The sequence below is a fragment of the Natrix helvetica genome (assembly GCF_964273705.1).
Source record: "Natrix helvetica genome assembly, chromosome: 4".
Classification (NCBI taxonomy): Eukaryota; Metazoa; Chordata; class Lepidosauria; order Squamata; family Natricidae; genus Natrix; species Natrix helvetica.
In genome coordinates this window covers 45642226-45668771 of record NC_138550.1, presented here as the reverse complement: position 1 = coordinate 45668771, position 26546 = coordinate 45642226, and the positions used below count along the sequence as shown (strand labels likewise).

General features: G+C 34.7%; 1 protein-coding gene across 1 annotated transcript in view; it reads right to left on the bottom strand.

The window, feature by feature from the left end:
- Window positions 1-26546, bottom strand: part of ROBO1 (roundabout guidance receptor 1) — a 464376-nt gene that overhangs the window by 193904 nt on the left and 243926 nt on the right. The window lies entirely within an intron of this gene.

Below are 26546 nucleotides of genomic sequence, written 5' to 3'. Positions count from 1 at the left end.
GGCCCGTGGTGCCACCTTGGAAATAGCGAAGAACTGGCTCGCAGTGCCTCTGCCATAGAAAATGGAGATCCATTTTCATTGGCAGAGGAGGATCTTCCCAGCCCAGCCCGAGCCACCACAGGTGACCTGACATGAGTGATGTCAAGCTGGCCACATCCACCCCGGCCATGCCCACTTAGCCCCCGGAGGTCAAACATAACCCTGATGCGGCCCTCAATGAAATCAAGTTTGACACCTCTATTCTAGAGCTTTGCTTTTTTTTCTTCATTTTGTTCTATAATTTCTCATTTTCTACAGAAAAGTTGCAGTTGTTAAATGAGTTGTGCCTTATTTTATATCCTTTTTGCCAGGGTTGTTAAGCGAATCACTGCAGTTGTTAAGTGAATCATGCAGTCATTAAGCAAATCTGGTTGTTGGAAGCTGGCTGGGAAGGTTACAAATGGTGACACATGACCCTGGTGCAGGGCAGCTGTCATAAATATATACTAGCTGCCAAGCATCTAATTCTGATCACATGACCATGGCAATGCAGCAACAGTCGTAAGTGTGAAAAAGGTCATAAGTCACTTTTTTCAGTGCTTTTTAACTACATATAAGCATTAAATGAAAGGTAAGTCGAGTATAACAAAATAATTTCAATGTTGTATTTTGTATAGTCACACAGTTGTATGCATGTCAACCTGAAAAGATGATTTGAGACTTGATCCTGAATAGATATATGCAGGTCTATGTTGACAGAAATACTGCAAGTCTGTAAGTACTATAAATACTCAGTAAGCAACTGAAGTGATGAATATAACATAAAAGAAACCAAGTCTGGTATGAATTAAAGGATTTTTCCATGGAGGAAAAGGATAAAAGTACAATTTATTAATTCCTTTCCAGAAGCTTCTTGAAAAACCTGTCATGTAGACACTGATGAATTTTTGTGCTTGACTTCTATTCAAACATGCAGTGAAGGTGGGGTTGTGTGCGTGGTTTTCTACTGCATAATAGCTACACCCATCTAGTGGTTTACAGAGGTCTGGGTTATGTGAGTTATTAGCTCCTGTGACAGAAAGCAGAAAAGCAAAATTTTAGGAGCAATTTTGCAGACACATTTATACTTTTAGAAAACAAAATATTTCAAGCAGCCTTTTAAAGGATTAGTAACAAATCCCTAAAGGAATGTGGCCAACCTCAGTCACAGTGAAACTTTAAAGTTAACATTCCCAACATTCAAGAAGCATTAGAAAACTCCAGGTTAATGAGGCACTAAAGAATAAAAGGTGTGACCCTTTTGCAGGTAAATCAACATGATTATTCCCTAATGGACTCTGTAATCTAAATGAACAGTCTAGCAAAAATACTTTTGAACTTTCATTGTCACTGAGGAACTTGGAATGTAAACTGCACAAGCAGAGATGATCTTTTGTTTACCTATTACGTCCCCATAACATTTAACTGAAACAATATTTTATTTATTTTATTACATTTGCTTTTAACTTAATACTTCATTATTTCATTTCTTTTAAAATAGAAAAGGATATTTGGGAATAGACTAAAAGACTACCTAGCCCAACATCTTCTTCCCCAGTACCAACTAAAATAATATAGCAGCCTACAAGCAGAAACTCAGTGGAACAGCAGCCATGGTATGATATCTGCACTACTTCATAACTTGGCAGTCATGTCAACTGTAGAGTTAAAATGTTTAACTAGTACAGTGATGGTGAACCTTTTTTGGCTCGCGTGCCACAAGTGGGGGGAGTGCAGGGGGGTCATGTGCAGGTGTGCCACACCCATAATGCAATGCGCTACACCCAGTGCGCACGCACGCACTACAAGCGCTCCCCCATTTTTACATGATTTTTTCGCCCTCCCCAGGCTCCAGAGGCTTTATAAGAACCTGGGAGGGCGAAAACAGCCTCTCCGCCCCCCCCAGATGTCCCCCGAAGGCGTCACGGAAACCTCCGGACGGTCCCTGAAGCTTTTGGAGCGCTCAAAACGATCCTCCGAGCAAACCGGAAGTGACTTCCTGACAAATGGCTCTGCGTGCCACCTGCGTGCCCTAGATTCACCATCACTGAACTAGTAGAACAATTGGCACCAGAACTTCTGTTAGTAAAGAATGTATCCATTAAATGAGTCACACACAATTTTACAGCCATTTTTGCTGTGCTTGTTCAAAATGGTTCTCAAGACAGTCCTCCTGGAGAAGATCGCTACATTTATGAATATATACATTTAGTTTGTTTTCGGTTAAAATGAATATTTTGTGAGTCAAAAAACAAACCTGTGATAGAGTCACTAGACCCGTGATAGCAAACCTATGGCACGTGTGGCACAGGTGGCACGTGGATCCATCTCTGAGGGCACGAGAACCCTTGCCCTATGTCAGCTTCAGCGCGCATGTGCGTGCCAGCCAGCTGATTTTCTGCCTCTCTGGAGGGCCAGGGGATGCCGTTTTTGCCCTCCTAGAGGCTTGAGGAAAGCCTCCAGAGCCTGGGGAGGGTAAAAATTCCCCCCAGGGAAGAGAGTCGTGCACACATGCATAGGATGGTCACACGCACATTTGGGCACAGCACATTGTATTGTGTGTGGCACACGCACTATCACGCACCTGCACACAATTTTGGCACATAAGAACAGAAACATTCGCCATCACTGTACTAGACTAAAAATGGCAACTAAGAAAGACACTGCAACACAAGACATACATGACACGAAGCCTTTCAAGTAAGGAACAGACATTTGCGCCCCACTCCTTGCATGTGCATGTCTCCCACATGCCCCCCACCCCTGCATGCACCGTAGAAACCCAAAGTCCAACTTGCTGGTGGGAGGTGAGCATGCATGCATGCATGCATGGCGAATTTGAACTGGGGCGATGGCTTGCGTGCCCTCAGAGATGGCTCTGCATGCCACTTGTGGCATGCGTGCCATAGCTTCACCATCACGGGCTTAAATAATACATCTGTTTGGGGAAAAAATGCTATCTCCTCATAAACAATACTTTATTTAACCAAAGACATGGTTTATAGCAGGATTGCTAATAAAATTAGGACTATACAAGTAAATCCTTACTTTCCAACTGAAGTTACAACAGCATTGAAAAAGTAACTTTGCAACCAGTCCTTGAATATGCAGTCATTGCTGCATCCCCACAATCACATAATCATGATTGCAAACTAGCACATATTTATATGTTGCACCATTGTGACTAGCAATAAGCAATGTCAATGAGGAAGCCAGAAAGAAGTCAAAGTCACAGTTACATTGTCACAGTTAACAACCATGGGTGATTCACTTAATGACTATAGCTGAAACTGACATTGTCAGTTGGGTATAATCACATGATGTTTTAATTCATGTCATTTGGCAAGGAACTCGTGGTGATAAGCGAAGACTACCTGTTGTATTCTTACTATTATATTATTTTTTCCTATAACAATTTTGCTCCAACTTCTATTATATTTTCTAAAGATGAATCTGTTATATGTTTCATCATAAACTGGGTAACAGCTCATATTGTCAGTTTTAAGGGCAAGTCAGATCTCCCCATCCTGAAGTTGTAAACCTCCTTACATGTGAGGGAAAAAAGCTACTGAACAATACTAGAAAAAGTGTGAGGAGAAAAGCAGTTGGGATCCATCAAGATTTTCATTTTGTCCATATTAAACCTAATATGGTATGCAAGCATTCATGTTTAGATGTAAATAGCTATTTATTTATTTTTATTAATCCAATCAATCAATCAATTTAGGTTGAAAAATAAAAATAATCCTCATAAACAGCAGACAGATGGGAATTCCAATCAACACTTAAACTACCATTCACTCAGCAGGGGCTCTGATCATCCCAGCCCATAGCCTGGGAGAAGAGCCAGATATGAGGCCCAAAAGCCCCTTGAAACTAATGTGAGTGAAATATCACCAATGAGAATTCACAATCCAAAACAGAAAAATAGGAATTTCTCAAAAGAATAAAAAGAGGTTCAAGATCATGAAGATACATTCCATACAAGAGACAAGATCATTTCAGTTGACTATCAAGCCTGGACCCCCGACTGAAAGGGAACATGTAAATTAGTGGGACTGAAAAAGAATTCCTCCTAATACCAGGGAGGGAGGGAGGGAGGGAGGGAGGGAGGGAGGCAGGCATATCCACCGAATTCTATGGGATGTACTTCCATAAAATTATAAAACCCATTTCTTGGCTATTAATGGTTATAGGAATAAATGTGGGAAACTGTTGATGTCATGAGTAGAAACAGAAAGCTATGTCAGCAAGCGTAAAACCTACACTATGATTAAAGACTGTCTTCAACCTAGAAAGATAATTGAACTTGTTTTAAAATCTTGAATATGGTTTCATAATAAAATTTGTTTAATCCAGTATCTATTTTGAATTTTTCTATTTATTCGAAACATCTAATACTGTAACAGTAGTATCAGCATAGCTCATCTGTTATGACGTTTCACACAAAAAAAGTACCAAATTCTCACAGATGGAGGACCATGATTAACATTTCCAGGTATGTTGGGACATATGCTACACTGTATGCATACAACAGACTTAAATATGTAAATGCCTTTTGGGGAAGTGAGAAAAATCATATATTTCATACATACATATGAACAGTTTATTTAGTGACCATTCAAAATTACAACATAAAGTGACTTATGACCATTTTTGACACTTATGTCCATTGCAGCATCCTCATAATCATGTGATTTACATTCGGATGCTTGAAAACTGGTTCATATTTATGACAGTTGCAGTGTCCTGGGGTCATGTGATCTCCTTTTACAATGTTCTGATGACCAAAGGCAATGGGGAAGACAGATTCACTTAACAACCTTGTTACTAAGTTAACAACTGAACTGGTTCACTTAACAAATATGACAAGAAAGGTCATAAAATGGGACAAAACTTATTTAACAAATTTCTCACTTAGCAACATAAATTTTGGGTTCAATTGTTGTAATAAGTTGAGAACTACCTGTATTATATCTATGACATTCTATGTACACAGGTACAATTGCTTTAATATGCCTGTTATAACAATCAATGATCTGTAGTTATAGTATGTTTCTAATATTTGCTTGATATTTGTTTCTGATATATGTTCTTACTCAAGAAAAGAAACATTTTCCTTTTAACTCTATCCTGCTTTTTAGTTCACCAGAATTTATTTTAGCCCCTAGCACATAATAAAATGAACAGAATTTAGTGACAACCCACATAAATAAAACTGAACTTTTAGTGGTATATAATCTCAAGAGTAAGAATTCTAACAATAACCATCATTCAGATGTTCTCAGTTACTTCTGAACTGTACTGAAGACAAAGTAATGCAGCAATATTGCTCTGTTTAAATAAGTATTCATAAAACTAAGCAAGATATGACCTCAATGCATACCCCCACTGAAAGAATTTACATTCTCACATCACAATTTTCTAGAAGAATAGAATAGTTAAAGGGTATTAACTGTAAAATGAGCTACCACCATTTCATTTTCTGTCCAGATTTCCTCAGGGTTTTCTTACTGCCAATTCAACATTGTCAACATATCACATTATACAGAAAATCTGCAGAGCACATTTAATTATCTGAATTTCCCCCCTTTTTGCACGCGCAGTTACCATCTGTATAAAACATTGTGAACAGAGGAGTAACAACAATTGGGGGATAGTGGGAGGGGGAGCATTTTACTAAAAAATGAATAGAGGTCATGGGAGTGGTTGCATTGCATAGACAGATGGTGTCAAGACACTACTTTATTAGTCAAATTTGGCAGGGGAGGGTTTATGGCTACTTTACAGAACACACCAAAACTTAGTATGTAACTTAAATAAATACATTAAAAATATTGTGTTGCCATTTGATAAATGGCATCCCTTATCAACATATTGTAAATCCAGCTATTGTACATTTCACTTCGTTTATAGCCTCCTCTATGGATGCTATTAGGAAATGAGCTTAAAATATAAAGAAGAAATTAGTCTCTGAAAAAACAGTTGAGCTCAAAAGATGATGGCTAAATCTCATGTTTATTACAAAACTGTAGTTCATATCTGTTCTGAAGTTTCTTGGGTGATTTTTTTTTTAAAAAACTATCTTTAAATTTTTAACACAGATGACATAAAATTATGGAATTCCAAACAATTAGCCTTAACAGATGTGTCACCAGACTTTAGGGGATAATACTTTACTGATTTAATTAATCCACACAAACATAAAGTAGTTTACATAGCATGTATTATAGCTTATGTACTACATGTGAGCCAAACCAGTTAAGATTGTTAAACTATGTTTTCTAAAGTATATGAACCAAACTACAAAAGGTGCTAGAGGAATATAATATATAAAAAAATGAGAAACTGAATAAAAGTTTACAGATTCTCTGTTAAATTAAGAATAAATTTGGTTCATTAATCAGTATGTTATGCAAAAAGTTTAAAAATTGGATATACTTTCTTTAAAAACTGTATTTCTCTATTTTGTAATTTTTAATATTCCATAGAAATGTTCCATAAATAAAACAATATTGTGATTAAATCTAAGTTTAACAATTCTGATAAGTCAATTTAAGCAAATGAGAAAAAATATGTATAAAACATTGAACTCTTGAACATGAAATGCTTACTGTTATTAACAGCATTAATATAAAGCTACTACATTAAAATGTAGTGTAAACTAAAATTTGCAATTTAAGCTTTAAATTTTATTGAATTAGTATTTTTGCTCATAAAAATAATTTCAGTAACATTACTTTTTGCATTATTGATTTATAAAATTATCTGTTTTAAACTGTACCTCAAACTAGGACCAACTTGATAATTAACCCACAGTTACCAATATTCTTACAAAGCATGGCCTGGGGACCCAATAATTTTAGAAAGAACAAGGCTGCGAAGGACTGAAAGCAATACTTGTATAATAAGAAATGGCTCCTTTCCTCTCAGCAGAAAATCAGCAATATTACATATTACATATTACATATATTTTCCTTATCCTTACTGTATGTCTTCGTCGTCGTCATCATCATCTACTGCTGTTTTGAGTTAATCTATAAATCAAAGTGCTACATATGATACATTGTTCCTAATTAAAAGCAGCATTTTGTCTTTGAAACAACACTGTGAACCTTATTTGAAGAACATTTTTTCCACTGGCAGGCCACAACCCACAAAACTAGAAGAAAATCCACTGCAAGCTTTTGGGAAAGGATGAAGCATTACTACTGGCTAACTAGTACATTATGTCTGCAAATGAAGCCAGATGTTTGTTCTAACATTTTATTTTATTTGCTGTACAGACTGCTATGGGAAGTAAAGAAGTATTTAAAATGAGCCTTTGTTCATTATATCAAATGTAAAGAATTTGGGAGGAGGGCAGGGGGAAAAGACACAGCATCATTATTTGCCACAGACTAAAGACAGGACCTGTCTCTCCTTGTGTTTTTAAATCTTTCCAAAAGCAGATTGATTATGTGTCATGAGGTTGGTGTCGACTCTTAGCAACCACATAGATAAACCTTTAAAAGCAAACACACAAAACCAGATTCCTCTATTTATTCAAATTCTTAACACTCCAGAATCGGCAAAAACTGTTAATTCAAATACTAATATTCAGGGATGTATTTTTATGCACAGCACTGGCACTGGTCAACTGATTTTGAATGGTTTGTGGCTCAGCTATTTTCATCTGTACATGGAGCAAAATAGGCATTTAGACATGTCTGATATGATTCAAAATAGGTTGCTGGGGCCAGAAGTTGCTTTGATCCCTAGACAACATTTGACACTTAATAATTGAGAAAAATGAAAATAGTAGGAAAGATGGGAGATGGGATGGGTCAACTAGTAGGGTGGATAAGTGGTAAGGCATGAACTGGTGAGGGAAGATAGAATATGTTATATTGAGTCATCATTGACATAGAAGGAGATAATAGCAAGGAATGGAACAAAAAATACAGACACAGGCGCGGATGAGATATGCCATTTTGAAATTGGCATCATCATTGGCTAAAGAGAAGCATGGAAAGTGATGAAGTGATTGAGAAATGGTGGGCCAATAAATGTGCCATGTTGAAAAGGACAGAAGAGACGAGGAAATTGCTTCAACTTTTTTCTATCTGCCTCATAAAATAATTCCAGACTCACTCAGAATTGTTCCAGGTTTCTGCTTTATTTGATCTGAAGCACTTTGGTAGAATTGCAAGAATCTGATGTTTAACTGTTCGATTCAATTTAAAACAACATGTTCTTTTATTAGCAAGTCAGTTGATTGCTATAGATACCATGAATTAGCTTTAAAAAATAAACAAACAAAAATAAAGCAATAGATTATAGGTTTTTCATATACACAAATAGATGTTATCACCTTGTATGAGTAGATGGATATGAAACTTGTCATATTCCAAGATATGAATGTTATTGTTATAAGAAAGAAGAACAATCAATGAAGCCTGATGCTTAGAGAATTACAGACCAGTTGAGTATATGTTTTAAATCAAACTCTTGCTTCTATAGTTATTAAAATCTGTAAATGTTCTTCGATGAGGCTATTCTGTTAACTTGCAGAACAAACCTCATTTCAAGTTAATAAAATAGATTAGAACAATCTTCCTATGCAGGCAGGAGCTTTATGACTATTCCAGTAAATTTTTTATTATTTAGTACTTAATAACTGTTGTCCTATTTCAGCATTAAGGGGAAGATATCCTACTTTTAATTATTCCACAGATTATTGAGATTATTTTAGAATCTCAAAGCAATGGTTGAGACAAAGAGATAAAAAAGTTACTTAATTAAAAGGCATCCAATATGTAGCTGTTATTTGTAACATATGGTTGTCTAGCCAAACTGTTCCATAATATACAAAAATCCAATTAATTACCGGTATATAAACTATGCTGTAAATTGTACATTTGCATGTTAGATTAACATAATGTGCTAGCTTTCAGTTAATTATCAGAAAAGACCAAATGGTCATGGAAATGAACAACTTGGGCATTTAATTTGCTTTATTCAACAAATTTAAGGCAAAAATTGTTACATATGAATTGCGATTCTAAAATACTTTAACATTTAATATTTCCATGAATAATAGCAGTACTCAGTCCTGAATCTCCTATATATAGTTTACATTAATTGTGATTTAGCCAAACATGTTTATTAATTTTTACAAGCTTTCTCTAAATAGTTCTAATTTATTTAAGATAAAAGCAATGCTGCCATAGATATTATTTCACGTAAATAAGTATTCAGAATTAAAGACACTTAATTTTTAATATTTACATGCAAACAAGTCAATCCTTAACACATTCATTAAATGATATATTCTTCTGATTCAGGTTTCCACTTAAATATTTTTGCTAATTTTCATTCCTGGAGTTGTGCATAAGGCTTTATATTAACTCTTCTTCCTAGATAGGAAGACGAGAGTTGCTATTTCCTAAAGCCCAGATCTCTCTTTCAAATTGTGTAAGAAACTTTTATTAACCATCCAATATACTATGATTTCATTTAGAAAGAATAAGGTAAAAATCAGTGAGTGTTTTTTTTTCACTGTGGCTGACCTTGAACCAAGATTTCCCCAGTCCTTGTCACATATGTCAATTGCTATTCAAACTTTTTTATGAATAGAAATGGCCAGCCATCAAGCCAAAGTGTGTGTGTGTGTGTGTTTCTCTCTCTCTCTCTCTCTTTCTCTCTGTGTGTGTGTTTGTATGTGTTAGAGAGTATGTATGTATGCAATTTTAAAACATAATTAAAACAAAATGCTTTCACTGATCAGTATTGAGGTTAATGTCTTGTTGTTGCTAATGTGTAAGCTACTTTAATCAAAAAAGCTCACAGCTTCCCATATAAATCCATGAGAGGCTATGGTTTTATTCCTACTGCTAGCAAGAGCCCTACTAATTGCACCAGCAAGCATGGTATTATTACAAAAAAGACCCATTCTTCAGAGTAGCTGAACCTTGGAATGGAGAAGAAATGAGGAACAATGTATCAAAGCAGTCAAATACAACTTGACATGGGGGTTGGGAAATAAAAGAATAGATGACTTCAAAAGAGTGTTTCATTATAAAAAGGCAACACTTTGGGCAAAACATTGTAATTTTTAAATCATGCAAGTAAAAATCAAAATGTATTATATTGTATTTCATCTTGACTGAATGAATATAATTTGATTAAAAACTACATTGCAGCATTAAAATTCAAGATTTGAGTTATTAAATAGTTATTAAACTCTGGCCAGAACTGCAAAGGTTAAACAAAATAGCTACATTTTTCCCAATGGCATTTAATTGCATTAAATTACTATCAGATCTTCCTAATGTTAAGATTATATTTTTAACAGATAAACAGAATGCTTTAAAATACTTTCAAGTTTAAGCATTAAATAAGCCAGTAATCAGCATTCAAATGTTTGAAATATGCAAACATTATTTTTATCCAACTGATAAAAATGCCTGTTGTTGTTGTTGTTGTTGTTGTTGTTGTTACAGAGTATGGTTACATCATATTTTAATATAATTTCTATCACTACCAGATTATGCAAGTAAAACTGGTAAAATAAAGTTACTTTAGCATTTTGATTGTTAACTGTACTTAGGACAATCTATTTCAGAAGGCCTATCATTAAATTAAATCCTACTCAGTAATTTTTTTCACGCATTTTAAATTTTACATCTTATTAAATGCTAACCATTTTTAATCTTATTACTGTGCCATCTTAACAATATATCTATGTTGTGATTTAATACAGAATATGATTTTAAAAGCATCCAAGCTATCTTTAATCCCCAACACATAACCGTAACAAACTGTTACCATGTTTTCAAACCTAAACAATTAATGGGAAGCAAAGAATACATGAAAATTATTCTTCCATTTACAATGCTAAGTAAGAAGTTATTTATCTGAACTACAATGCTTTCTTTTTTGAACTAGCTAGCATGTTTGCTGTCATTTCAAATTTGAATACTATGAGAACTTTCCAGTTTAGAAATGCTACAAAAATAAAAAAGTGACATTTAAATGTGTGTGTGTGTGTGTGTGTGTGTGTGTGTGTGTGTTCGTTGATTTTCACTGGTGTAGGTATGCTGGTCTTGTTGTATTTGGATCTTTTCCCATGTAAGACTGAGATTGTCTCAATCGTACATGGGAAAAGACTCGAATACAACAAGACCAGCATATACATTACACACACACACACACACACACACACACACACACACACACACACTTATTCTCTGATATATAAAAATAGCCTAAGTTTGTGCCTAAGTGAATGGACATACTGTGAATTGGTTTTCTGAAACAAGACAGCATTAAATGGAATGGTGTATTTAATTCAGGAATTGCACAGTTGAAGTGTCATTAAATGTGAAGTATGATTCCATTACTTTGGACGGGACCTACAGATGAAACCAGTTAAGTTTAAAACATTTTAACAAGTGTTAAACATTTGGCAAAAAGGTTTTTAAGATACTTAAGTCTTTAAAAAACGATCTTGATTTAAATCAAATTGCCATTGATAACTTTTTAACTACAGTTGGTCTTCAAGTTACAATACGATTGGGGCCACAATTTCCATTTTTAAACAAGGAAGTTGTTAAGTAAGTTATTCCTGATTCTGCAACCTTTTTGCTATTGATTTAAGTGAATCATGGCAGATATTAAATAAACCATATGTTTGTTAAGCAAATGTGGCTTCTACCATTGACTTTGCTTATTGGAAGTGTTCTGGGAAGGTCAGAAATGGTGATATATGTGAATGATGTGTATACTTCTAACAAGTTATAATATACGCAGATACTTGGTGACCAGTATGATTAGTCAATGATACTGATTACTAAGGACCTAAGTTTTAAGCATGTGATCACAGGGATGCTGCAACAATTATTAAGTGCAAGAAACAGTCATAAGTCATTTTTAATGCCATTGTAATGTCAAATAATTGCTAAATAAATGGTTGTAAGTCAAGGATTTCCTGTACTTCATTTACAATAATACTACAGTATTACTGTAAATCTAAATTAGATTTTTTTTTAAATTTTAAGCTTTAGTAATGTTCAGCAATAGAACACTTAAAATATTCAGATACCTGGTTTGTACCGTGTTTGACCCCTGAAATAAGTGCTTGGCCTTATTTTTGGGGAGGTCTTATTATTTTTGATAAGGCAAGTGTGGTCACCTCATGGCTGCTGTATTGCAATATTTTCGGGTAGGGGTTATTTTGGGGGGAACTTATTTTAGTGTATGTGCTCAAAAGCCCGATTGGTCTTATTATCTGGGGAGGCCTTATTTTTGGGAAAACAGGGTATTATCATATGTGGTGAACGTGTCCAAAAGCAAAAAAAAAAAAACTGGACAAAAATATATACATGGTTGGAAAAATGGTAAAACGTTATATTGATTTGAAACCAGAAATATTGTTGTGTAGCTGGAAATGATGCTTCTGCAAGCCTCTGCGATGCTCCAGCTGCTCAGCGGAGCATGGCACAGGCACTGTATGCGCCATGCATGTGTGCAGAAGCATCAACAGCTTTAAAACACAGAAAGTAGCTCGGGCAGGCAGGTGGGCCCTCTGGAGCACCGTACCGGAATGGTACCTGTAAGGCTCCAGTATGTCCGTACCAGGGCGTACGCCTGCAACCCACCACTGGAGGTGATATTCCATTATCTGTTCACCCGAACCGGTAGTGGAAATCGTGGGTGGGCCACCCAGCCAGGTTCTATGCCTTCCTATTTAGGCACGTTTTCAAGCCATGCACATGCGTGCAAGCCGTATGTGCAATCAAAGCGCATACATGGAAGGCCGAGCGCATGCGTGGATGGGACGCTTTCGAGCAAAAACATCTTGCACTCACTCACATTTGTGAACCGGTAGGGAAAGCACAGTATTTTTCAGAATATAAGACACACCGGAGTATAAAACGCACCAAGGTTTTGAAGAGGCAATTTTTTTTAAAAGTAGGTAGATAGAGGGATAGAGAGGGACAGAAAGAGAGAGAAATACAGTAGGTAGGTAGGGAGAGAGAGAAGTAAGGTAGGTAGGTAGGTAGATAAAGGGGGGGGGAGAGAAATAGAGAGACAGAGAAATACAGTAGGTAGGGAGGGAGAGAGTGTGTGTAGGTAGGTAGTTAGGTAGGTAGTGGGATAGAGAGAGAGAGAAATAGAAAAAGATAGAGAGAGAAATACAGTAGGTAGGGAGAGAGGGAGAGAGTAGGTAGGTTGGTAGGTAGAGGTATATATAGAGAGAAATAGTGTGAGAGAGGGGGAGAAATACAGTAGATAGGTGGGGGGGGGAGAGAGAATAGGTAGGTACGTAGGTAGATAGAGGGGGGAGGAGAGAGAGAGAGAAATACAGTAGATAGGTAGAGGAGAGAGAGAGAGAAGATAGGTAGGTAGATGTTTCCAGGTGTATTTATCCATGTGCTGGAGAAGGAAATCACTGACAATCTGCAGCACCTAAGACTTTGTTTCTGCTGGCACAGCACTTGATCAATGTAATTCTCATCAATCAGTTAAAAAGCTTTCCAGAAAGAAAAAGAAAAAGTTTTTGCACTCTGCAAACCTCTCCCAAACGGCCCACTTTTCACGAAAATGGGCCCGTTTTTTGTCAAAACATTTGTATGCATAGCCTTATGCTGTATTAGATGTATACGACGCACCCAGATTTTCAGCCTCTTTTTTGAGGAAAAAAGGTGTGTCTTATACTCCGAAAAATACGGTAAGTGAATACTATCCCTGGTTCAAGTTCATTATTACATACACAGCATATTATCTTGTGTTGATTTACTTTTGAAGTATAATGTTATCCTATGGTAAATGCACTTTAGCCAACATTAAGTCCGTTTATCACCTGGGATTCACTTTATAAAATTGAAAAAGCATTAAAAACCTTTTTCTTTCACTATTCCATTATGGTATCATATAATAATAAATTCTGCTTGTTGGAAATATTTCAAAGGTTTTAGAATTCATGAAGGTCCATAAGAAGAACAAGAAGAACAGTCTACTTATATGTTATTTAATCCTTTGAGATTAACTGTTGTGGTGAAAACATGCTTCAGTAAAAGATTGTTTTAATTTCTCCAGTCATTAGAGAGGAAGCTTATTGGACAGTTAGATGGATGGTCAAGAGGGATTTGTAACTAATAAATGATTTCAAAAATAGGAAATTATTCTTTCTCTGACATCTCAAGTCAGACATCTCTGACTACCGTCCCAGCAATAGGATAGTCCCTATCATCTTTTCTTTGATACTCTGTACCTAGGCATATTTTAGCTACTTATTTATTACAGAAACAGTGGTATGAACCACAAAATTCAGATGTTATAGGGCATATTTAACACAATATCCAGTCAAAACTATATTCACATTGAACTGATATGAAAATACTATTGTCATACAATACTCATACAATCATTTTCTAGTACAGGGGTGTCAAACTGGCGGCACATGGGCCAGATGAATCACATGAAGGCCATGCCCATCCTGGCTCCGCAAAGGCAAAAAAACCATCATGATACATCATGTGATGTCACGTGACATGATTGAGTTTGACACTTGTGATCTAATACCTCAAAAAATAAATAAATACAAGGCTGACATTGACCTTTAAATAATATCATACATTATACCACTTTCTCTATTAACCTTAACCCAATATTCACCGCAAGATGTACAGAAGATTGAAATCATATATGGTTACTGCCAAACTTCAAAGCTCCATCTCCTAGTTTTGTTTGACTATTCCATGCTCTCACCTTGGGCTACAATATCTAATTTTCCATTAATTTTCAGCAGGAGGGAACTAGGTGGCAGTTTCCAAAAGAACAGGGAGGAAGCTTTAAATTATTTTCTCACTCCTGTCTTCTTCTCCTCTAGCTTGGCAATCTTTTAACATTGTACATAAAGTTCACAGTTCTTTCTGTCCACAATAGATTATTCTGTCCGTTGTGACTAGAAATTAAGATATCACTACTTAGCTAGACATATGTGAGAAGAAGAAAAGTTTTTTTGTGCAGTCTGGCTGCTGAATTGGCTGCTTTGCTACCAGCTAGTCTTCCCAGTCCAAACTGGAAGCTTAGAAAACATTGAAAGTGCTGCAACATGTGGCTGGTTAGTGCTGCAACATGTGGTTGGTTACTGTTCCTTTGGGTATCTTGTAACTTGTGCAGTTCATTTCTTAACCATATGCACAATTATATGAACACTGCAATTATACTTCATCGATTCATGTCATTGGAAAAAGTAATTTTGTCAAAATCAAATCAGAGCAACATTCTATATTAAAACATTACCAGGACGACAATTCAGCCTCCATTTTAAAACTTTCTTCCTATGGGCAACTAGTCCTTTCCCACTCAACTTGATGATTGAGGCAATTATAAATATTTACTCAGTTTGTTCAAATGGTCCTCTTCCTAAAAAAAAACATTAGTATAATCATTGAGAAAAATAATTCATTAAATGCTAGCTAAACGTAAGCACATACAATTGCATTTAAGTGTTATTTTTCAAAGAATAAACGTTGTTAACAAGCTCAAACTTGCTATATACATGTAGGCTTCACTCCATAAAAGTAATTGGGATTGGAATTTCTGTCACTAAGTGATAGGGTGATAGGATCATAAAGCACAACATCATGTGACTACACTGTTCTGCAACACAAATTCTAGCATTTCTGGTTTCTATTGTTAAAATGAATCCCATGCCATTGTTAAATGAAGACATCATGTGGTTCTTCACCATTTGTGATCTATGCTGACTTCCTGTTGATTTTGCTTGTAGGAAGTCAGCAAAGAAAGTCACAAATGGCAGTCATGTGACTGTGGAACTCTGTGACATAATTTTGAATCGAATGCTAAGCACCTGGATTGTAATTACATGACCACAAGGACACTGTGACCAAAATTAAAACTAAATGGTACCAGTTATATGGTACCATTCATTAGGCCTAATCATAGGTGCAACGAGTCATTGAATGAGTGGTTGTTAAATGAGAACCAATAGTGATTTAGGACAATATGGACAAAAGGGTCCACATCATTTCTACACACATCATTTAATTAATTCATTGCAACTATCCTAATACAGTTGAAACTTACTTTTTACTGTATGATATAAGGAATTGCATTATGCATATTTATCTCAGAAATTGAATGACACTAACACATCATAAATTTAAGGTAACTCTTCTAAACCTCAAGCTGATGAAGGATATTGCTATTAACTTCTGTTTTAACATTTAGAATTATTTTAGATAATATATAAAAATTAGCTCAGCAATGGATTCAAGATTTTTTAAATATGGTTTTATATCTTTTTTTAAATTGTATTTGTTTCTATGTTTTTTAACTTGTTGTATGCCACCCCAGTGATGCGTGTGAGATGAGCAGCTACATACATCTAAACAATATCTAAATAACAATACATTAAAAAATCTCATTCATTTACAATGAAAATGTAAATTAAGCAAAAAATGACAAATCATACATGAGAAGGCTTTCATGCATTTTATTGATGATTTAATAAGAAAGATTTAAAGTGCTTTTCTCCATTGCTAAGCCATTCGTGTAACCCAGGGGTGTCCAAACTTGGGAACTTTAAGACTTGTGGACTTCAACTCCCAGAATTCCCCAGCCAGCCTGGCTGGGGAATTCTGGGAGTTGAAGTCCACAAGTCTTAAAGTTCCCAAGTTTGGACACCCCTGGTGTAACCTGTTAACTATCTGTGTAATTTCATTTTTTCTATATAATTTCAAGAAATCAAATTCAAAAAACAATAACAGGTATATAAATTTACATTTGTCTTTGAATTCCTTAGTGATAAGGAATACAAACTCATTTTAAATGTGTAGATATAACTGCCTCCTAAATATTTTTTTAATGATATAAACGTGAGCATTATATTTTTAATGGTTTTTTTTCTACGTGAAGTTTAAGGAAGTAAATAGAGTGTCAACCCTATTTCAAGACTACCCAATTTTCACCTTTCTCTCATTACAAATATAATGGAGGGAAGAAAACAAGAGGTTCTTTGTTTGTGTACATTAGCTCAAAGCTGTAAAAGTCGTTCAGTGGAACTTTACTATGTTTTCACCTTTCTTTGCTTGTAACAACATTCTAGTCTCTAAAATTACATGGAGTGCAGCCAGACTAAGGTAATCACCCTTCACTCTTGATTCATGAGCTAGGAGAAACTGCTTTCTTTGTATTACAGTAAAGAGGTAATTTCCTCAATTTATTACTTTTCTTCTTTTAAAAATAAATCTGGTAAAGAAAAAAAGATATTATATATATACTGTACATCCTGAAAACTAAAAATTGTCCTCACCAACATTCCCATTTTCCAAGATAAATAATTTATATAAGAAACAAAGTAATGGCATTAATATTAAGCAAAACAACAACAACCCACTGCTATCAGCTAAGAATCATTTTAGTAAAGAAATGTTTAATATAAAAATATTTTAATACATTTTATGTATCATATTTCTAACCGACTATTAATGTATGGAACACTTTCCTCCATTTTTATTCTCAACAATTCTGGTTTGGCTAAAATAGAGTGACACATTAAAGCCCTTCAGTAATCTTACTTAGCTAGATGTGATTTGGACATCTACAGAATAATTTTTAAAAAATCTTATCAGTTTATCAACAATTTATTTGGTAAAAAAATTATCTATGTATTCCCACAATGAAGTTGAGATATTCTTTAAAATTAGATAGTATTAATAAAATTTTAAAAAGCCTTTTGTCGCGCCTGACATGGAACATAAAAACAATTGTTTGTAATTCTACCTTACTAATCTACTCTTTGTACTGAAATATTTGTTAAAAACAGGATAGTAACACATATTCACTATAACTATATGGAAAGATTATATGGAACCCAGATGCATTAAGACAGAATGTTGAGTTCAAAGCCTTATTTGTCTATATGAATTTTAGTTGTCTGCATAATCATAGTCCTTTTCCAGACTCTTTCTCAAATTCAATATACAGTATTTTTCAAGAAGTCACAAATTGGTTCTAGTTCAAGGAACTGAATTTAAATGCTTAACCCTACTCAATGGCCTGTTTACAGCTTCACGATTAGGATAAATCTTGGCATTGCCTGCCTGCCTGCCTTCCTTCCTTCCTTCCTTCCTTCCTTCCTTCCTTCCTTCCTTCCTTCCTTCCTTCCTTCCTTCCTTCCTTCCTGTGTCTGTTCCTATATTTTTTGTACAGATAGCTCTGATATTTATTAATGTAATGTGGTGGAGCAATTTTCCCAGTTTGGGAGTCTCAGTCCCATGTGCTTATACTACCACTGGACCCACTTTGACCTTTACTTTCCAAATCCTTTCTAACAATAGCACCTAGCAATTGCACTTAGACTTATATACCGCTTCATAGTGCTTTTACAGCCCTCTCTAAGCAGTTTACAGAGTCAGTATATTGCTCCCAACAATTTGGGTCCTAATTTTACTGACCTCGGAAAGATGGAAGACTGAGTCAACCTCAGTTTTAGTTCCTCTTTCAGGCCCTCACACTCTTTTCTGACGTTACTGGCACTTGGCACTGCTACATCTATTACCATCACTGTATTTTGCTCCTTGTCCACTACCAAATGTCTGCTTGACTGGTCAGTACCTGCCTGTCCATCTGAATCTGGAAGTGTCACAGGATCTTAGCCTTCTTACTCCCATGAACTTCTGTGGATTCTCCCATCCGGACTTGGGAGGGTATAACCTGTACACTGTGCAAATATTCCTGTATGCAATGCCAGCTAATTAGTTATGCCTTTCAATGTATGAGGTTCCTGCCTGCATTTTCCACTCTGCCTCTATGTGTTAGACATTTCTGAGGCTTCTCTGAATAGCCAGAACTTTGAGCCCTGTCTAGTGTGGTAGATTCGTACAGGTGGCAGGCACAAGATGTGCTTCTATTATCAGCACCTCACTGTTGTCTTCTAGTCCAGCTTTTTCCAGTCACTGGTAGGATTTTGCAATGTCTGTCACCTCAGCTACCTGTTGATAGTACATTCCATGCAGGATCTTGTCTTGACATTGCACTTCCTCTACTTGATCTTCCTGCCTCAGACATTCTCCCAGCAGCTCACCTTTGGTTTCCATCTTTATTGATGAACTCCTGGAAGCTCTAGGTTTGCCCCATAGCAGTGCCATCCATCCTCTTTCCAACTGGTGTACAAACTGGGTGGAAATCTCCATACATTGTGATGAGCTCCCAGGACAATTTCTAGGTTCTTCTTTGCCCAGCTCACTATACTGACAGAATATCTAATGACTGGTAGAGCATTATGCTGATTATGTGGACATTTTTATTTCCATTGAGTAAGCTCTTCAATAAACGTCTTTTCCTTTGGTGGTACATGGATACTGTTGACTTCCTTGCTTTATTGTGCTTCCCATCTCACCTTGGGATTACAAGCTACTTGCAGCTGGCCTACATGTCTGGTAATTCCACTTTCGTCAGTCTTAATTACTTTCTCCCTCTTGACGACTATCTGGCCACACATATCCAGTCAAAACGATGTCTAATGTCCTCTTTATAGGTCAGGTGGATCAGCATGTCAATATCTCTTTCACTCTTCGGATTCAGCTTGATGTCATCCATGTAGCGAGGTGCTGGTGGTATTTCACTCTTGAATTTGCATCCATATCCAGTTCTTGTGATTATTTGGCTAAGGGGTTAAAGCCTAAGAAAGCAGCGGAAGTGTACATTATCTATATCTAAAGCATTTTTACTGCTAAAGATTCAGTGCTTATTTTCATTTCTAGGGTGCATTCAGGTATAAAGCTTGGCCAACTTTTCAAGCTGTATTTGTTTTGCTCAACCAAGAAAGCAAACCTAAACAACAATTTCCCTTGAGCTTATAATGAACTACCAACAAAAGCTTCTCCCCCTGGAATGGAGTTCTTCAACAATTAAGATGTGAATAAACAACTGCCTGTTCAAAGGCTGTACATCTTACAAGATACATTTCTATAAAAATTAAGTAAACTGTAACATAACTTTGGGAACATGTTCGACAAACATAAATGTTTTTGTACTAATAAGATAATACAATGGTGATTTTTGAAAATAAGGTTTTATTCCGTGATTCCTATCCCTTGCAGGTTTTACTTACTTGGAAATATGCATCCTTTTAATTACTTTCTTAGCTTTATGTACTTTTCATGTTACTTTTCCTAGACGTAAAATTATCTGCATCTTTTTAAATATTGCTCACAAGAGCTAGATTTTAAGTATGGTAGAGGTCTGAAATATCAGTTTTGTACTAGAAAATTAAATCTGTTAATATACTAGCTTCCCCAGATAACACATATTATTTGGGAGAAAACCAAAAAAAAAATGTAGCTGTTTTTTCTCTTTTCAACCTTCTTCAGTAAATTATCAGCTTTAAAACATAAAACGTGTACCTTCAAATACTAAATACATAAGTAGAGATAATACTAAATATATATGGCTGAACACTAACTCTTTAAAAAAAAATACATTGTGCCTCACCCTATCCCTCCAAAATATATTTCAACTTACAGAGGCTTCTATTTAAAATTTTCTATATTGTAGCTTTTCAAAAGTGGAATGGAGAATTATTACTTTGAGGCTTTTGCAGCAAGCTTTAACAAGTATAACACACAAGACTAGTTACAGCAGATGTCTGGGTGGAGTAGACAAACCTCAGAAATGCTGTACATTGAGCCAGAAGTTAATATCTGTGCCAACATTCTCATCATATGCCCATCACATGCATTTTTAAAGAGCAACAACATATGCCATGTTCGATTTTTGGAAAAGAAACTGTATCAAACAAATTCTGCATTTAATTGGCAGGCATAAAACAAACATTCATGAATTAGATGTTGACTGAAAGTCAAACTACTCAAGTAATGAACACTGTGAAGATGCAATGAAATGGCTGAGTTAAAAAGTTGGCCTGCATACATGATGATAAATGAAGCTGCTGTGTGGGATGTTTTAATAACATGGAAATAACTTCTCATACTTTTTCCCCTATACTTAGTGTTGCTCTAGGACTTATTTTGGTGATACAAATCATATAAACAAACCATTAGTGAATAATAGACCATTATATAGTGTAGCCTAAATGCAGCAAAACAGTTTTTTAATTGTAAACCTGTGATGGGATCCTTCTATAAATCTGTGATGCCAATGAAGATCTCCATCTATTAATGGTGATATACTTCTTTTTCTCGACTTCCTTCATACCATTTTAATTTAGTTAAGCCTCTTTCAAATAAAAAGCATGTGCTTCGTTAGAAAATTTTGAAGAGCATACTGAAAGTTCCAGCATTGGATCTTGAGATTAGTAAACATGGTCCAGCTTTAAAGATTACATTGAATAAGTTTACACCTCCAGTCCAGATCAATGTGATTAAAGGAAGTGCTCATGTCTTGATATCTGAGAAATCCTGGGGCAGTATTACATAACAATTATATGACTTTATACATGTTTGAAAATTATACCCAGAGTTCTCATCAATAGTTTCTCATAAACATAAGAAAACGATGAGTACAATGCCTCAACATTCAATTCTGCGCCTTCTCTTCAATATTTTAATTAACGAATGAATAAGTAGGGGGGAAAAACCCTTCCAAAACAGATGATACAAATACAAAATTGCTTAGGACATCCAAAATCCTGAAATACATTGAAAAATTAGAAAAATCATGATAGAACTAATAACAGCAAATTGAAATTTAAACAAATGGGAAGTTGTTCACTTAGAAAATAAAAATTATGTACTAGGTCCAATTCTAAACACTACACTTTAAGGGAGATTCTGAAAAATTGGTTACGTTTCAGAAAAGAAGAAGAAAGGATCAGAAGCTAAACTCATATACTGAATTAAGAGAGTAACATGATTGCATTTTCAAGTTTGTAAAGCAGTATCACATAGAATACAAAATAAAACAAAAAACTGTTCTCCATCATTCCAGAGAGCAGGACATGAAATAAGGTATGCTACATGAAGGCAGGATGTTATTGAATATGGTAGATAAGGACTTTATAAAGAATAATAACTGTGAAAAGTAGAACCAAAGAAATGCTGGGCTCCACGTGTGTATGTTAATGGGACATGATTGTGACTTCCTTCACTGAAACATAGGTAAGACTTGATAGCCCAAATAACTGCCTACAATTACATAATTTTCAGATTTTATGAAGAATGAAAGTGAATGTTTATCTCAAACATTCTGAGGAATAATCAATGTATACCCAACTATAGAATAAAATAATGTGTTTGTTTGTTTATGTCTTTGAGTCAAAGTCATCCAGCTAGGTCATTCCTAAGGTGAAAGTAATTCACAGCTTTTTAGTTTTGTGCCTTAATCACTACACCAACTTGGCCCCCATTTAAATAGAATTTAATGTATTTTAAGCATGATTATAACAGCAAAATAAGATTTTTAATACATTGTGAACAGGATTGTGATTTTTAAATTAAGCAAAAGAAGCCAGAGGCTAAATTTACAACATGTTTGGATTTAGGTTCAATGCTTATGTTGTATTAAATTAAAAGCAAAAGGAAATCAAGAAAGGGGAAGTGGGAATGAGGAATCCTTTGGCACACTGTAACATTCTTTGAACTGTAAAATCACAATTTATGCCAAATAATATCTTCTTAAGGTTCTTTCAGCATCTCAACCTCCCATACAAGCATATGAGCTTGCTTATAACATATTTATGATGAGGCCCAATTCTAACACTGGCAAAAAAGTCCTTTTGTTTTTGATTGTTCCACAAACCATTGGTAAGGGCATAGTTGCATTAAGCTTTGAATATGTTTATTTATTAAATTAATATGCCACCTCTCTCACTATCAAGCAACTCTGGGTAATTATATATTAATTTTTATTGCAATTTCCAATTTTGCCTTTCACATTTATATTTTAGTTTGATGCAAGTTTCATTTCATTAAATCTATCTATAGATTGTCTTAGATACACATTAGGTGTAAAAGCATTCTGTATATTTTTAAAAAGCCTATAGAATGAACAACCAGTGATATGCCTAAAATGTAATTAGGCAACACACACCTAATTCTAAAACCAAATCAAACTCTTTCAAGTTTTCACAAAAGTCTTTGATAAAAAAAATATAAATCCTTACCCAGGGCTCATCCGTTCCCTCCCTCCTGCTGAAAGCTTGACAAAAAACAGAAGTACAATTATATTACCATTGTAATTCCATGCTAACAGCAAAATGAGATCATCTTCATTTCAAGTTTTTAAAATGTTGAATAAGTGTGAATTTCCCCCATGCATAAAACTAAACAGCAAAAGGAAATTCAGAGTAAACACAATAATATGTTTTGCTACTCAGGTTTTTTTTTTTTTTTGCAACTTCACAAGGGAAAGGTGAAATGAATATTAGTCATCAGCATAATCTGGGTATATTTATTGTCTTATTTTAATTTAAATTCTCTTCTTGCCACAAATAGAAACTAATATTTTTAATGTTATAGATTAAAGATTAATTATAGAAGACTACTAGTATATAATCAAAATACTGATATCTGCCATAATGATGCTTTCCATTCAAGTAGATATCTCCTTATCAATTTACAATTCTCACTGCTTTAATAGACACATCATAAGATTGACTCAAACTTCCAAAAATAGGAAATTCCTTTAAACATTTTGAAGTGATTTCCACCCTACAATCAATAAGCTGGTAAAAAAACACACCCACAGCAGGCATCCAGCTTGTAATGAAGAGATGATAGTCCACATATTACAGATTATAAAACTTAGGTGTCTTTCTGAATTTCAGTAAAGTACCTATTAAAAGCAGTTTAATGTGCCCGTTAACTAAACAAACAGTTCTTAAACATACATGAAGACAACATAAGCATTCTGCCACTATTGTGACTAAAATTGTATTAGTTCATTTCCTAGCGAAAAGACTGCTCATGAAAAAAGAAAAAGAAAAACCTCCCAAAAAACCTGGGAAAGAGTTCAAAGTTCCTGACCAGTATATTTTAATGCAATATTGATGGCTATCTAAGAACTGAAAACGTAATGTTTTATACTAACATACTAACTTCATATGATTCAGACATGCATGCTAAAGATAAAACTGATATATGTGGCTAACGTTAATGCTAAATTATTGTAGTATCAAAGCAAATAATAATTTAGTATTAACATCATCCACTTATACTGGATACAGACCTTGTTGCTATATAATTGCTATTAGATTAAGTAATGCTGCATGCCTTCTGGATTGATGTCTTCTCAGGATCCAAACAACCTGACTATTTGCTCACTGTCTTGGAATACAGTGAATGATTGTCTCCTGGTTTGTTTTTTGTACTGCTACTATATGATCATATGTTAATTTTTGCCTTTTTCCGTATTTTGTCTCTTTTATGTTATTCTGTTGTCGCAAACTATCCAAAGTCAATATCCAAAGAGAATGAATGAATATATCAGATTTAACATTCCATATAAAGCAGCAGATTAAACTCAGAATAATTTGCTTATTGAATATGAGGTAGTAGTTTAAGCACTTTCCTTGTATACAAGTATACTGAACTTTACAATGGAAGAACACTTACCAGTTTTATACAGGTGCGCTCTGCTCAAAAATTGCTAAGTAACCCAATGGTCCATGAGGTAGGACAAATGACAAAATGAGTGACACAGCATCCTCATTCAAAACCTATTCATTTTGTCCTTGCATCATTAGATTTGTCTGCTAACTAAATAGCCTTAAGGTCCCTATCATATAGGGATTTTTTCCTTCCATGCTATGCAAGGACATCTAAACAGGAAATGTGTCATTACTACTTTTACTCACATTAAAAATTGTTTATATTGTAATTGGCTGATATATGCATAGATAGAAGAATCATATACTGTATTCTTGGTCCTCTCTGGGCTTGGTTGTTTTCTTGCAAATGTTTCATTACCCAAACAATCTAACCATCTAGTTTGGGTAATGGAATGTCTGTAAGAAAACAGCCAACACCAAGGACACATTATTTCAACCCTGAGAAACAAAAAAATTTCTTTATTGAAATCATATGTTGTTTTACACATCAAAATAGATTTACAATTTATCTGCAGGAATAATATTTATTTACAATAAATTTCTCTATTCTGTAAATTTTACCCCAGATTAGGGTAAAATACCACAGTTTAAAGATGTGGAAACAGGTGTGAGTTTCCACAAAGCAAAGTCAACTTTTGATTTATTGGGTGTGTACTGAGGAACCCAGCAGGTGTAGGAGCTTAACCAATATGATATGTTTCACAGTGAAGTTGCATAAGTTAAAACAAGAGACAAAACAGATGTATAAATGGACTAGCACGTTCTCAGTATGAAAAAAATGTACAAACAGCGATATTCATTTGACTAAGCTAAACTTTTTTATATCATAGTTGATTCAGGATGATTTAGTTATCTTAGTCATAGTTAAAAGGTATGTTGTTTCTGGTTATCAACCTACCCATTCCTAATATAAACTTAAAAAATAGGTTACAATATAAGCACCTCTCAGCGGTGTACTCACGGAAAAATGCAGTATTCATCTCTCTCTCTCTCACACACACACACACACATCGTATATAGACACAAAAGAAAAACACACACATTCAGAATAAGCAGAAATACTTATATTTTAGGGACTGTACACCGCCCCGAGTCCCTATAAATATGAATAATAAATAAATAAATAAATAAATATTTTAAACTCATACAGTTGCAGTTGTCTGGATATGATTATGGACTACTTAACCACTAAAAGGCATCATGCATAAAACTGTTGCCCTTTGAAGCAAATGAATGTTGTAAACAATTTATATTTTAACATTGTTAGTTAATGACACATTGGAAAAACCAAGGTTTCTTCTATTTTATTTAGGACCTAATTGAGTATGTTTATGTTTCCGCTACTTTATAGCAATTTATTTATATGAATTGACTCAGAAAAAACTATTCATGTGCTTGAGAAAAAATAATACTATTGGAATCATGATTTGATTAAATTACAGAATTAGATACATTATAACTATATTCCTTCCTTCTGGTATAAAAAATAATAGCTGAATTAGGGTACATTTTATGCATATTTCCTATCATAATGTTAAAATGGAATGATAGATGATAGGTAGGTAGGTAGGTAGGTAGGTAGGTAGGTAGGTAGGTAGGTAGGTAGGTAGGTAGATGATAGATAGATAGATAGATAGATAGATAGATAGATAGATAGATAGATAGATAGATCTTTTAAAAAGTTTTTAATTTACCATGGTTCCAAGCAAAGATTTTAAAATGATGGCTCTTGATTTGCATTCTTTACTAGGATAATAAAGTTGTGTAATTAGCAAAACACAGGCAAAAACGTTTTTTGTCCTGGGACAATTAAGGATAAAAAAGGCTAAAGGATTATTTACAGAAACAAAAAAATGTTAACACACATTTATACACTTCATTTAAATCTCTTCACTGACAGATTTTTTTTAGAAGATAATAGAATAGAATCCAGTAAAGATAAACA